The sequence below is a fragment of the Macaca fascicularis genome, chromosome 16 (assembly GCF_037993035.2).
Source record: "Macaca fascicularis isolate 582-1 chromosome 16, T2T-MFA8v1.1".
In the NCBI taxonomy this organism is placed as follows: Eukaryota; Metazoa; Chordata; class Mammalia; order Primates; family Cercopithecidae; genus Macaca; species Macaca fascicularis.
This window is the reverse complement of record NC_088390.1, coordinates 44,973,752-44,988,261: the sequence shown is the minus strand read 5'-3', so window position 1 is coordinate 44,988,261 and position 14,510 is coordinate 44,973,752.

The window sequence follows — 14,510 nt, the reverse complement described above, 5'->3', positions numbered from 1 at the left end:
ACTGTTCCAGTATTATTTTCCTATGAGTTTCACTGCAACTAAAAATACTTGAGTATTGACCTATATTGGAACTGTTACAGCATTATTACAACCCAAATCAAGTCATTATCTCCTCCTCCGTGTTCCCATAAAATTTTGTGCAAACCCTACCACAGACTTTTCACAATGAATTATCATCGGTTACATGTCTGTCTTTCCACATATATGATCCTTAAGCCTTTATTCTACACATTAAACCAGCCTTCGCAGCACAAATCCAGAACTACTCAGTCCTTCTATGCTGGGTTTCTACTTCAGATTGTCAAGTAGGCAGATTGTATGTGCACAATCTGACCTCCCAGGCTCAAGCAATCCTCCTGGCTTCAGCCTCAGGTGGGCTTCTTCAAAACAAGGACTGGCCTAATCAGAGGTTATACCGTGTTTTGCTTCTTAGAGCCAAATAGGGATGATGTTTTCGGGTTTTTTTTTGTTTTTTTGGAGATGGAGTCTTGTTCTGCCGCCTAGGCTGGAGTGCAATGACATGATCTCAGCTCACTGCAACCTCCGACTCCTGAGTTCAAGCGATTCTCCTGTCTCAGCCTCCCAAGTAGCTGGGATTACAGGGGTGCACAACCATACCCAGTTAATTTTTGTATTTTTAGTAGAGCCAGGGTTTCGCCATGTTGGCCAGGCTGGCCTCAAACTTCTGCCCTCAAGTGATCCACCCTCCTTGGACTCCCGAAGTGCTGGGATTACAGGCATGAGTCACAGTGCCCGGCCTGTTTTTTGTTTTGTTTTGTTTTTTTTCTCTGAGGCAGGTCTTGTTCCATCACCCAGGCTGTGGTGCAGTGGTGCAATCACAGCTCGCTATAGCCTTGAACTGCTGGGCTCAGGTGATCCTCCCATCTCAGTTTCCCAAGTAGCTGAGACTACAGGTACGCCACCATGCCCAGTAAATTTTTGTATTTTTTTGTAGAGATGGGGGGTTTCACCATTTTGCCCAGGCTGGTCTCGAACTCTGGAGCTCAAGCAATAACCCTTTCCTCTGCCTCCCAAAGTGGTGCAATTACAGGTGTGTACCACGGCGGCCGGCAGGGATAGGATTTTTTTCAGACAGATTCACTCTCTGTTGCCCAGGATGGAAAGAAATGGTGTGAACACTGCAGCTCTGATCTCCTGGGCTCAAGCAATCCTCCTGCATCAGCCTCAGCAAACCAGCTGGATGCACCCCACCATACTTGCGTAATGTTTTTAAAAAATTTTTGTAGAGATTGTGTCTTGCCATGTTGCCCAGGCTGGTCTTCAACTCTTGGGCTCAAGTGATCCTCCTGCCTCAGCCTCCCAAAATGCTGGGATTACAGGTGTGAGCCACCACACCCAGCAGGGAGATGTTTATGTTAGTGGTGACAGTAAAGATCAAGAACAAGGGAACAGCCTAGCAGGTAGCGATTTGGATTAATTTTGGCCATAGGATCTATGTCTAACAAGCAGGGTGAATTTAAAAGGGCCAGGACAAGATGGATGGTAACTATGAATATGTTCAGAAAACTCTTTAGTTTTCTGCAAATACGGGTGATGAGGGATGATGACAATTAGGCTGGATTTAGGCCAGGTGTGGTGTTTCACACCTGTCATCCCAAGACTTTGGGAGGCTGGCAGATTGAGACTAGGAGTTTGAAATCAATCTGGGAAACACAGCAAAACCTTGTGCCTACAAATATATACATTTAGCTGGGTGAGTGTCGTATGCCTGTAGTCCCAGCTACTCAGGAGGCTGAGGTAGGAGGATCACTTGAGCCCAGGAGATCAAGGCTGCAGTGAGCTGTGATGGCGCCACTACACTCCAGTCTGGGAAACAGAGCAAGACCTTGTTTCAAGACGAGCAAACAAAAAAAGAATTAGGCTGGATTTCTTATCTACATTGTTTTCTCAGGTGACCAGAACTTGTTGACAAAGACTTGCTTTGATTTTTGGTAGTTTCAAGTTACATGGGTCATTACAAAATGACCTAGTCATTTAGCTTATATGATGTGTGGTGCCATAGGTATGCCACAACAAGACCTTATTTATTTGATGGGCAGGGAATACGTGCATTTTAGACTTGGAGGGCTCTCAAAAAGACTTCGGATTTAGGACAAAAATCGTTGTCTCTATCTTGACACTTTGTGACTAGGCAGTTCACTTTTTTTTTTTTTTTTTTTTGAGACACTCTCACTCTGTCGCCCAGGCTGGAGTGCAGTAGCACAATCTTGGCTCACTGCAAGCTCCGCCTCCCGGGTTCACGCCATTCTCCTGCCTCACCCTCCCGAGTAGCTGGGACTACAGGCACCCGCCACCATGCCCGGCTAATTATTTTGTATTTTTAGTAGAGATGGGGGTTTCACTGTGTTAGCCAGGATGTTCTTGATCTCCTGACCTCATGATCCGCCCGCCTAGGCCTCCCAAAGTGTTGGGATTACAGGCATGAGCCCAGCCCAGTTCACTCTTTAAAGTGTAGCACAGTCAGAGTCTGTAAATTATGAAAGTTCTCTAGTGTAGGCTACGAATCCTATCATTTTCTTTTTTCTTTTTTCTTTTTTGAGATGGAGTCTCACTCTGTTACCCAGGCTGGAGTGCAGTGGTACAATCTCGACTCACTGCAACCTCTGCCTCCCAGGTTCAAGTAATTCTTGTCCCTCAGACTCCCAAGCACCTGGGATTACAGGCATGCGCCATGATGACCAGCTAATTTTTGTACTTTTAGTAGAGACAGGGTCTCACCATGCTGGCCAAGCTGGTCTTGAACTCCTGACCTTGAATGATCCACCCGCCTCAGCCTCCCAAAGTGCTGGGATCACAGGCGTAAGCCACTGTACCCGGCTTGAATTTTCATTTTCACGAATGTATCCACGTGCTTAGTGATATGTATCCCTGAAAAGGAATAGGTTTATTATGGAGTCTAAGATAATGAGTTCCTGGGAACTTTAGAGGATTGGGATGGGGTGTTCCAGTTATCTATTTTGGCATAACAGACCACCCACAACATTAGTGATATAAATGAACAACCATTTTATTATGCTTTTGTGAGCAAGGAATTCAGAGTACAGCAGGGATGCTTGTTTCAGCTCCATGATGCTGGGCCCTCATTTAGGAAGACTGAAGTTACAGGGTCTCCCAGTTTCCCCCACTTTCTGTGTCCTGACCAAAAATCAGAGCACCTAGACGGCTCTGTGACTCTGCCAGATGTATGTTTTTCCCAGCAAGCTTGAATTCAAACTGGGGCCTTGAACATCCCCAGGCCCTGATAAAGGTATTTAGGTTTACTACAAAGAAACCGGCCCAAGCACTGAGCCAAATTCCTTAAACCCTCATGTAAACTCTCTGCTTTGATCCCTTTGCTGCAGACATACCCAGGTAGAACATTCTTTTTCTCTCGCCCTCTGTCAGGAGGATATGAGGCAGTCCTCTGCATCTAAGTTCCACTAATACATGCTTGGGACTGATCAGCCTGGCATTTAGTGCATCTTTCTTGTGAATCCCAACCAGCCTCATCTTGAGATGGTTTGGAGCACTTCGTGGGAACATTCTTGCCTCCACTTTTGGGGTGACCCAAGCTACAGGTTCAGTGGGATAAAATAAAGGGTGATTCAAATATCTTAGAGTTGGAATCGTCTGAAAGTTCTTCACCGAAACATCTGGTAGCTGGGCTGGGATGACTCAAGGGCTGTACTCTGGGGCTGTAGACCAGAGTGCTTACGTGTAGCCTTCCATGAGGCTTGGGCTTTGTCAGGGTATGTATGAGTAGAAAAACAAACTCAGTTTCTCCTACTATACCCTCATAACATGCCCATGACACTAGCTGTGTGGACTTTTTCCCTCTACACATCAAGCAATCAATCAATTCTGCAGCAGACACCAGGTGGGTATCCTCTAGTTCAATTCAGACACTATCTACTTGGAGAAAGCATCAGATCCCACAGGCTGAGGGCTCAGTCCCATAAGACTGCCCCCAACTTTTGATGCCAACAAATGCCAATTGCAAGCCCCAGGCTGTTTTACTTATGCTTCTGACAGACTGGCTATAAATCAGGGTTCTCATGTCGCTCTTCTTGGGTTTGATTAATTTGCTAGGTGGAACACTTACTTACATTTACCAGTTTATTATAAATGAATTTTTTTTTTTTTTAATTGAGACAGAGTCTCACTTTTGTTGCCCAGGCTGGAGTACAGTGGCACGATCTTGGTTCACTGCAACCTTTGCCTCCCTGGTTCAAGTGATTCTCCTACCTCAGCCTCCCGAGTAGCTGGGATTACAGGCGCCTGCCACCATGCCCAGCTAATTTTTGTTTTTTTAGTAGAGATTGGGTTTCACCATGTTGGTCAGGCTGGTCTCAAACTCCTGACCTCAAGTGATCCACCGGCCTCGGCCTCCCAAAGTGCTAGGAATACAGGCATGAGTCACCGTGCTTGGCCAGGATATTTTAAAGGATACATATTGTAAAAGAAAATAAAAACAGGACCCTCTAAATTTATTATGCCACTTAAGAAGTTAAGCCCTAGAGACCGAGTCAAATAGCATGTTTGCAAGTTCTGGTTCTTACAGATTAACTCGCTTCCTCATTGTTCTTGTTTTATAAGTGACTAAGGGAGACCACAGCTCCTCCCCTTCCATTCAACTTTGTTGTAGATTAACTGCCTCCTTTATTGTTGTGTACCTAACTCAGACCAGAGGGCACAAAAGACCCCATGACTGCTACATTTTCAGTGTGTAATGTTAAATATACCTTTCCTGAAAGAAAAAGACCACCTGACTAATCAGATTGTTGTAACTATGCATTAAGCCTTATATAGAGCTGGATGCAGTGGTTGGCGCCTGTAATCCCAGATACTCAGGAGGCTGAGGCGGGAAGATCCCTTGAGCATGGCAGTTAGAAGCTGCAATGAGCTATGATTGTACCACTAGACTATAGCCTACACAACAAATAAGACCCCAGAGAGAGAGATGTTGAAATTCTGTTAAGCTTCCCCAATCTCTATCTATATAAACAATCCAAATTTCACATTCACAAAACACTGACTTCCATCCTTTGGAATCTGTATTTCCCAGGAGGCTGTTCTCAAACTGTGCTTGAATAAACTCTCTTTAAACCAGACTCTGGCTGGGTAAGGTGGGTCACATCTGTAATCCCAGTGCTTTGGGAGGTCAAAGTGGGAGGATTGCTTGAGAACTCCAGCCTGGACGACACAGCAAGACCCTGTCTCAATAAATAAATAAATAAACTAGATTCTCACCCTTTTGACTATTTTAGGTTGACAAAACGAACAGCCAGATTAAGAGATACATAGGGTGAGGAAGTCTGGAAGGGTCCCAAGTGTAAAAACTTCCATCCTCGGCCGGGCGCGGTGGCTCAAGCCTGTAATCCCAGCACTTTGGGAGGCCGAGACGGGCGGATCACGAGGTCAGGAGATCAAGACCATCCTGGCTAACATGGTGAAACACCGTCTCTACTAAAGAATACAAAAAACTAGCTGAGCGAGGTGGCGGGCGCCTGTAGTCCCAGCTACTCGGGAGGCTGAGGCAGGAGAATGGCGTAAACCCGGGAGGCGGAGCTTGCAGTGAGCTGAGATCCGGCCACTGCACTCCAGCCTGGGTGACAGAGCCAGACTCCGTCTCAAAGAAACAAACAAACAAACAAACAAACAAAAACTTCCATCCTCATCAAGTTGGGATGAACTGCCTTTTAGGCATGTAGATGTATTTTTCTTCAACTTCTTGGAAGCCCCCTGCACTCAATCCTTCTGGTTTTCATGGAGGCCTCATTACAGTCACAACTGATTAAGTCATTGGTCATTGGTGGCCTTCAGTCTCTCTTTCCTCCCTGGAGGTGGAGGGTGGGGCTATGAGTTCCAACTCTCTGAGCACTCGGTTCACATTTGGTTTATATGTCACCTTTTAACCAATGCCCTCTTTGGCTATTATATCCAAAATTGCTGCTTTCCCTTCAAAGTTAACCTGTCTCTGGTGATACCCTTCACTTATTCCCCACTGCACCCAGTAATAATCTTGTCTGGGCACTTCTTCGGAATATCTGCAAGCTTTAGGGCAGGAGAGTACTGTGATTTGATCTGACTGATGACTTAGAAAGAAAACTGACATGTAGTGTGAGACTGTTTTGGGATTAGAGGCTGTAAATCTGCGTTATTCTTTAGAATTGCTTCCCTATCATTCTCCCATTTTAAATAAGCATCCCTTGATGTGGAATTTCTTATAGAGCATCATCTTTCCATGCAAGGAAAACAATTTTTACATACTCTCTTCAAATGAAAAATTTATATACTTGGCAAGCAGCAACCCCATCCAGTGGTTATCAAGGGCTTTCTAAAAACCACCTCGTTAATATAAGCTCAGGTGTGGTTGCAAGGGGCTTGTTATAAATAACACAAAACTATCTTTCATCTTTGTCCCGGGAGCTGTTTCTGAGCTGTTTCAGAAACCAAGGACAACAGGTCAAATATTTTCACAAAAGATACTCATATTGCTCTAGTCACTGAGGAAATTACAAGGGTTACAGGAGCTATGAGTTAGGAACCATGGGGAAAAACCAAAAAATATATATCATATCACACAGGGCATGGTGGCCTCAGAGTAGCTGATTTTCTTATATGGTAGCTTAGGAATCCAAGACTGTTTATTATAGATAACAAGGTGACCTCTGAATGTCCTTTTCTTTCTTTTTTTTTGAGATGGAGTCTTGCTCTGTCACCCAGGCTGGAGTGCAGTGGCGTAATCTCGGCTCACTGCAAGCTCCGCCTCCCGGGCTCACGCCATTCTCCTGCCTCAGCCTCCTGAGTAGCTGGGACTACAGGCGCCTGTCACCACGCCCAGCTAATTTTTTTTTTTTTGTATTTTTAGTAGAGACGGGGTTTCATGTGTTAGCCAGGATGGTCTCGATCTCCTGACTTCATGATCCGCCCACCTCAGCCTCCCAAAGTGCTGGCATTACAGGCGTGAGCCACTGTACCCAGCCAAATGTCCTTTTCTGATCTAGCCTCAGAAGGTATGCAGCATCACTTTCACTGCACTCCATTGGTTCGAGCAGTCACAATCCACCCAGATTGAAGGGGAAGGTATTTAGATCTCATCTCAGTGAAGGAATCCTTAAGGAAATTTCAACTTAAAAGTTATCACAATGGGGCCAGGCACAGTGGCTCATGCCTATATAATCCTAGCTCTCTGGGAGGCTGAGGAGGGTGTATCACCTGAAGTCAGGAGTTCGAGACCAGCCTGCTCAACATGGTGAAACACCATCTCTACTAAAAATACAAAAATTAGCCGAGTGTGGTGATGCATGCCTGGAACCCCAGCTACTTGGGAGGCTGAAGCACAAGAACAGCTTGAACCTGGAAGGTGGAGGTTGGAGTGAGCCGAGATCAGGCCACTGCACTCCAGCCTGGGTAACAGAGCGAGGCTCTGTCTCAAAAAAAAATCAAAACAAAAAACATTGTCACAATGTGCATCACAGTCTCTTAGGATTCTCAGAAATCTATTTGGACAAGACTCATGTCTCAGATATCTCTGTCTGATGCAAGGCCTCCTGGCAAATTTGAAGGTACCAAAAGTCAAGAGTTAAAGGGGATTTGGTGGACTGTAGGGGTAATTTTGTGATACTATGGTCCTGTGTCTAAAATGGTATAGGTGGCCACAACAGTTTAGGCCTCTTTTGTATTCTACCCTTTTCTATTTTACCCTTCTGGAGCTGGGAGAGCATGATTCTGGATCTTCTTCTGGTTCTCTGTGCTGGTCACAGATTATTGTCATCTTCTTTCTGACGCACAAATCTGATCTGTTTACTTCCCTGTTTACAATGCCTTAAGGATTGCCTATCAGCTCCGAGATAAAGTCCAAGGCCATTAGCATCACATATATGCCCCTTTATGTTCTGTTTCTGATCACCAGAAACTCAGATTCTATGTTCTAGTCCAAAACATGGAAAGCAGCATGGTATAATTACTGAGTCCAAATCAACACTCTGGTAAGCTTCTGGGCTTTCATTAATTTTCTGGGGTGCAAGGGAGGACCTTTCTTCCCTTAGTCCACAACAAAATGGCCTAGTTTCCACTGGTTTCTCTAGTCAGCCAGTTCTGGAGGGCCCAAGCCTGAAAATGGATTCTAATTCTAGAGCCTATGCTTCCTTTTGACCTTTGACCCTTAGTATAGATGCCAGCCTATTGCTCCTGACTCCTCTAACCCTCATGGTGAATTGTTTTTCAGGGATCTTATCCTTTTTGAGATAGGGTCTGGCTCTGTCGCCCAGGCTGGAGTGCAGTGGTGCTGTCTTGGCTGACTGCAACCTCCAGCTCCCAGGCTCAAGTGATTCTCCCACCTCAGCCTCCTAAGTACCTGGGACTATAGCTGCATGCCACCATGCCTGGCTAATTTTTGTATTTTTTTTTTTTTTTTTTTTTTGTAGATACAAGGTTTCACTATGTTGCCCAGGCTCATCTGAAACTCCTGAGCTCAAGCAATCCGCCCACCTCAGCCTCCCAAAGTGCTGGGATTACAGGCATGAGCCACCACACCTGGCTCCTTATCCTTTAAAAAAAAAAAAAAAATATATATATATATATATATATATATATATATAAAAAACTCTTCTGGAGCTGGGAGAGCATGATTCTGGATGTTCTGGTTCTCTGCGCTGGTCACAGATTATCGCCATCTTCTTTCTGACACACAAATCTGATCTGTTTACATATATGTGTGTGTGTGTGTATATATATATATATATATATATATATATTTTTAGACGGAATCTCCCTCTGGAGTCTCCCAGGCTGGATTGCTGTGGCACCATCTTGGCTCACTGCAACCTCTGCCTCCCAAGTTCAAGCCATTCCCCTGTCTCAGCCTCCCAAGTAGCTGGGATTACAGACATGAGCCACTGCGCCTGGCCCAAAAAAAGATATAAATTTTTAATTTTTGTGGGTACATAGTAGATACATACATTTATGGGGTACATGAGATGTTTGATACAGGCATGCAATGTGAAACAATCACATCATGGAGAATGGGGTATTCATCTCCTCAAGCATTTATCCTTTGTGTTACAAACAATCCAATTATGATTATTTTGGTTATTTTAAAAAAATGTACAATTGTTATTATTGACCACAGTCACCCTGTTGTGCTATCAAATAGTAGCCTTTATTCATTCTTTCTATTTTTTGGTAGCCTTTAACCATCCCCATCTCCCTCCCAACCCCCCACTACCCTTCCCAGCCTCTGGTAGCTATCCTTCTACACTCTATGACCATGAGTTCAATTGTTTTGATTTTTAGATCTGACAAATAAGTAAGAACATGTAATATTTGTCCTTCTGTGCCTGGCTTATTTCACTTAACATAATGATTTCCTGTTCCATCCATGTTGATGAAAATGACAGGATCTTTCTTTCTTTTGAGACGGAGTCTTGCTCTGTCACCAGGCTAGAGTGCAGTGGTGCAATCTCAACTCACTGCAACCTCTGAATCCCACATTCATTCAAGTGATTCGCCTGCCTCAGCCTCCCAAATAGGGGACTAGAGGCGTGCACCACCACGCCCAGCTAATTTTTGTATTTTTAGTAGAGATGGGGTTTCACCATGTTGGCCAGGATGGTCTCAATCTCTTGACCTGGTGATCCGCCTGCCTCGGCCTCCCAAAATGCTGGGATTACAGGTGTGAGCCACTGTGCCTGGCCTGGATCTTTTTTGTTTTAAGGCTAAATAGTACTCCATTGTGTATATGTACCACATTTTCTTTATCCATTCATCTGCTGATGAACACTTAGGTTGCTTCTAAATCTTAGCTATTGTGAACAGAGCTGCAACAAACATGGGAGTGCAGGTATCTCTTTGAAATACTGATTTCCATTCTTTGGGGTCTATACCCAGCAATGGGATTGCTGGATCACACAGTAGCTCTAGTTATAGTTTTCTGAGGAACCTCCAAACCATTCTCCATAGTTGTCGTACTAATTTACATTCCCACCAACAGTGTATGAGGGTTTCCTTTTCTCTATATCCTTGCCAGCATTTGTTATTGTCTGTCTTTTGGATAGAAGCCATTTTAACTGGAGTGAGATGATATCCCATTGACTACTCTTGCTCTTTTTTTGGTTTCCATTGGCATGGAATATCTTTTTCCAACTCTTTACTTTTAGTTTATGTGTGTCTTTATAGGTGTAGTGTGTTTCTTGTAGGCAACAGATCAATGGGTCTTGTTTTTTCACCCATTCAGCCACTCTGTGTCTTTTTATTGAAGAGTTTAGTCCATTTACATTTGATATTACTATTGATAAGAACTTATTCCTGTCACTTTGTTTTCTAATTGCTTTGTAGTCTTGTTTCCTCCCTGTGTTTTCCTCTAGTGAAAGTGATTTCCTCTGACAATATTATTTAGTTACTTGCTTTTTATTTTTTGTGTATCCATTGTTTGCTTTTTGGTGTGAGGCTACCATGAGGCTTGCAAATACGATCTTATAACCCATTATTATAATCTGATAGAAATTTAACACCATTTACATAAACAAACAAGAAAAAAAAACTAATAAAAACTGTTTTAATTTCATCCCTGTTTTTTTAACTTTTTGTTATTTCTATCTTATTATATAGTCTATGTTTTTTAAAGTTGTCACAGTTACTATTTTTGATTGGTCCATCATTTAGTCTTTCTACGCCAGTTTCTATACCACAGTTACAGTGTTATAATGTTCTGTGTTTTTCTGTTTATGTACTATTACCAGTGATTTTGTACCTTCAGATGATTTGTTGCTCATTAATATCTTTTTCTTTCTCATTGAAGTACTCCCTTTAGCATTTCTTGAAGGACAAGTCTGATTTGAAATTCCTCAGCTTTTGCCAGGGAAACCTTTATTTATCCACAACCTTTGGGAGTTTGATTATTAAATGCTTTGAGATAGTCTTCTTTGGGTTAAATCTGTTTGGTGTTCTATAACCTTCATGTACTTGGATATTGGTATCTTTCTCTAAGTTTGGGAAGTTCTCAGTTATTATCCCTTTGAATACACTTTCTACCCAATCTCTTTCTCTACCTCCTCTGTAAGGTCAATAACTCTTAGATTTGCCCTTTTGAGGCTATTTTCTAGATCTTGTAGGCATGCTTCATTATTTTTAATTCCTTTTTCTTTTGTCTCCTCTGGTCATGTATTTTCAAATAGCCTGTCTTCAAGCTCACTAATTCTTTCTTCTGCTTGAACAATTCTGCTACTAAAAGACTCGAGGCTGGGTGTGGTGGTTCACACCTATAACCCCAGAACTTTGAAAGGCTGAAGCAGATAGATCACTTGAGCCCAGGAGTTCAAGACCAGCCTGGGAAACATAGCAAAAACTCTATCTCTACAAAAAAATACAAGCTGAGCATGGTGGTACACACCTGTAGTCTCAGCTACTCAGGGAACTGAGGCAGGAAGATTGCTTGAGCCTGTGAGACTGAGGCTGTAGTGAGCTGATATCCTGCCACTGCACTCCAGCCTGGGTAACAGAGTGTGGCCTTGCCTCAAAAAAAAAAAAAAAAAAAAAAAGATTCAGATGCTTTCTTCAGTATGCTAATTACATTTTTCAGCTCCAGAATTTCTGCTTCTTTTTAATTATTTCAATTTATTTGTTAAATTTTCTGATAGAATTCTGAATTCCTTCTTTCTGCTCTCTTGAATTTCTTTGAGTTTCTTCAACGTGGCTATTTTGAATTCTCTGAAAGGTCTCATAGTTCTGTTTCTCTAGGACTGGTCTCTGGTGGTTTCTTTCTTTTTTCTTTTTTTGAGACGGAGTTTCACTCTCGTTGCCCAGGCTGGAGCACAATGGCGTGATCTCAGCTCACCACAACCTTCACCTCCCAGGTTCAAACAATTCTCCTGCCTCAGCTTCTTCAGTAGCTGGGATCACAGCCATGCACCACCACACCCAGCAGATTTTGTATTTTTAGTAGAGACAGGGTTTCTCCATGTTGAGACTGGTCTCAAACTCCTGACCTCGGGTGATCTGCCCACCTCGACCTCCCAAACTGCTGGGATTACAGGTGTGAGCCACCGCACCTGGCCGGTTTCTTTAGTTTATTTGGTGAAGCCATGTTTTCCTGGATGGTGCTGATGCTATAGATGTTCTTCAGTGTCTGGGCATTGAAGAGTTGGATATTATCAGAGTCTTCACTGTATGGGCTTGTTTGTACTCGTCCTTCTTGGGAAGGCTTTCCAGATATTTCAAAGGACTTCACTACTGTGATCTAAGCTGTATCTGCTTTAGGAGGCACCCCAAGCCCAGTAATGCTATGGTTCTTGCAGGCTTATAGAGGTATCACCTTGGTGTTCTTGGGTAAGATCCAAGGAAAATCCCTGGATTACAGGCAGAAACTCTTGTTCTCTTCCCTTACATTCCTTAAACACACAAAGTCTCTCTCTGTGCTGAGCTGCCTGGAGCTGTGGGAGGGATTACCCCAAACCCAGTAACACCATAGTTCTTTGAAGTTCTTACAGACTCTTAGAGGTACCACCTTGATGGTCAAGGACAGCATCTGGGAGAAATTCTCTGGATTACCGGGCAGAGACTCTTGTTCTCTTACCTTACTTTCTCCCAAACAAATGGAATTTCTCTCTCTGTTCTGAGCCACATAAAGTTGGGAGTGGAGTGACAGAAGTACCCCTGTGGCCACCACCATTATGACTGGACTGCGTTAGAGATGAAGCCAGCATAGCATTGGGTCTCACCCAAGACCTGCTGTAACCACTCCCTGACTACTACCTATGTTCACTGAAGGCCCTGGGGCTCTACAATTAGCAGGTGGCAAAGCTATCCAGGCATGTGTCCTTCCCTTCAGGGTGACGAGTTCCCCCAGGCCCTGGGTAGGTCCAGAAGTATACTCCAGGAGTCATGGACTAGAGTAAAAAGTCTCAGAAGTCTACGTGGTGTTCTATTGTACTGCAGCTGAGCTGGCTCTCAAACCATAACAGTCCTTCCTACTCTTCCCTTTTCTTTCCAAAAGGAGACTAGCCTCACTCTGTAGCCACCACCACCACAGGCCACAGGGAGTACTGCCAGGCTACCACCGATGTTTCCTTAAGGCCCAGGGGCTCTCAAGTCAGTGTGTGGTGAATGCTGTCTGGCCAGAGACTCACCCGTCAGGGCAGTGGGCTCTATTCTGGACCAGGGCAGGTCAGAAATGCCATTTAGGAGTCCAGTCCTGGAATCAGGAACCAACCCCAAAGGCCCACTTGGTGCTCTACCCCTCTACGGCCATGCTGGCACCTGAAGCCAACAAGTCTCAGAGGCTCACCCAAGGTCCTCAACGTAGTACCCAGGTATATCTGCTGGTTATTTAGGGCCCAAGGGCTCTTCAGTTAGAAGGTGATGAATACTGCCAGGACTAAGTCCTTCTCAGGGGCCTTATCCTTTCTGGCAGTTTATCTGCTCTTGGTCAGGACCTCCTAGTCCATCACACACATCTGAATAACTTTCAATCTGAAAGCAGTGAAGAAGGGATTAAGAGGCCCTTTCATCCAGAGTCCCCTTTGTGACTATATACATTTTTTAATGTCTAACTCAGTGATATATGGTTTGGCTCTGTGTCCCCACCCAAATCTCATCTTGAATTGTACTCTGATCATTCCCACGTGTTGTGGTAGCGACCCAGTGGGAGATCACTGAATCATGGGGGTGGTTTCTCCCATACTGTTTTGTGGTAGTAAGTCTCATGAGATCTGCCGGTTTTATAAGAAGAAACCCCTTTTGCTTGTCTCTCTTTGCCTGCTACCATCCACATAAGATGTGTACTTGCTCCTCCTTGCCTTCCGCCATGATTGTGAGGGCTCCTCAGCTGTGTGGAACTGTTAGCCCAATAAATCTCTTTCTTTTGTAAATTGCCCAGTCTCAGGTATGTCTTTATCAGCAGCGTGTAAATGGACTAATATACTCAGCATCTAAGGTCCATATAGCAATCAATATGTGTGTCTGACACACCTTTACCTGTTTACAGGACCTTAGTACAGATCCTGATTTAGCCAAAATGTCCAAGAACATGTGCATTCAATTTCAGGGGATTCATGGATCCCTTCAGGTAGGATTGCTAGATAAAATACAGATGTTCAGCTAAATGTGAATTTCAGATGAACAACAAAGTTTTTTGTTGCTGTTGTTTTTTGAGACAGGGTGGCTCACTGCAGCCTCAACATCCTGGGCTCAAGTAATCCTCCTGTCTCAGCCTCCTGAGTAGCTAGGACTACAGGTGCACACCACCACACGTGGCTATTTTTAAATTTTTTTGTAGAGATGGGGGGCTTGCTATGTTGCCCAGGCTGGTTACAAATAAGTTTTTAGTATAAATATGTTCCCTGCAATATTTGCAGAGATAATAGATAATTATTCTTTTATGTGGGGCAGGGATCCTGAGCTTCAAAAGCACTAGTGTCTACTTAGTGATGAAGGATTTGCTGAATGAACTAATACACTTGAGTGACTCCGAAGGCATGAGCAAAACTATTGCATGGAACATACTTACATTT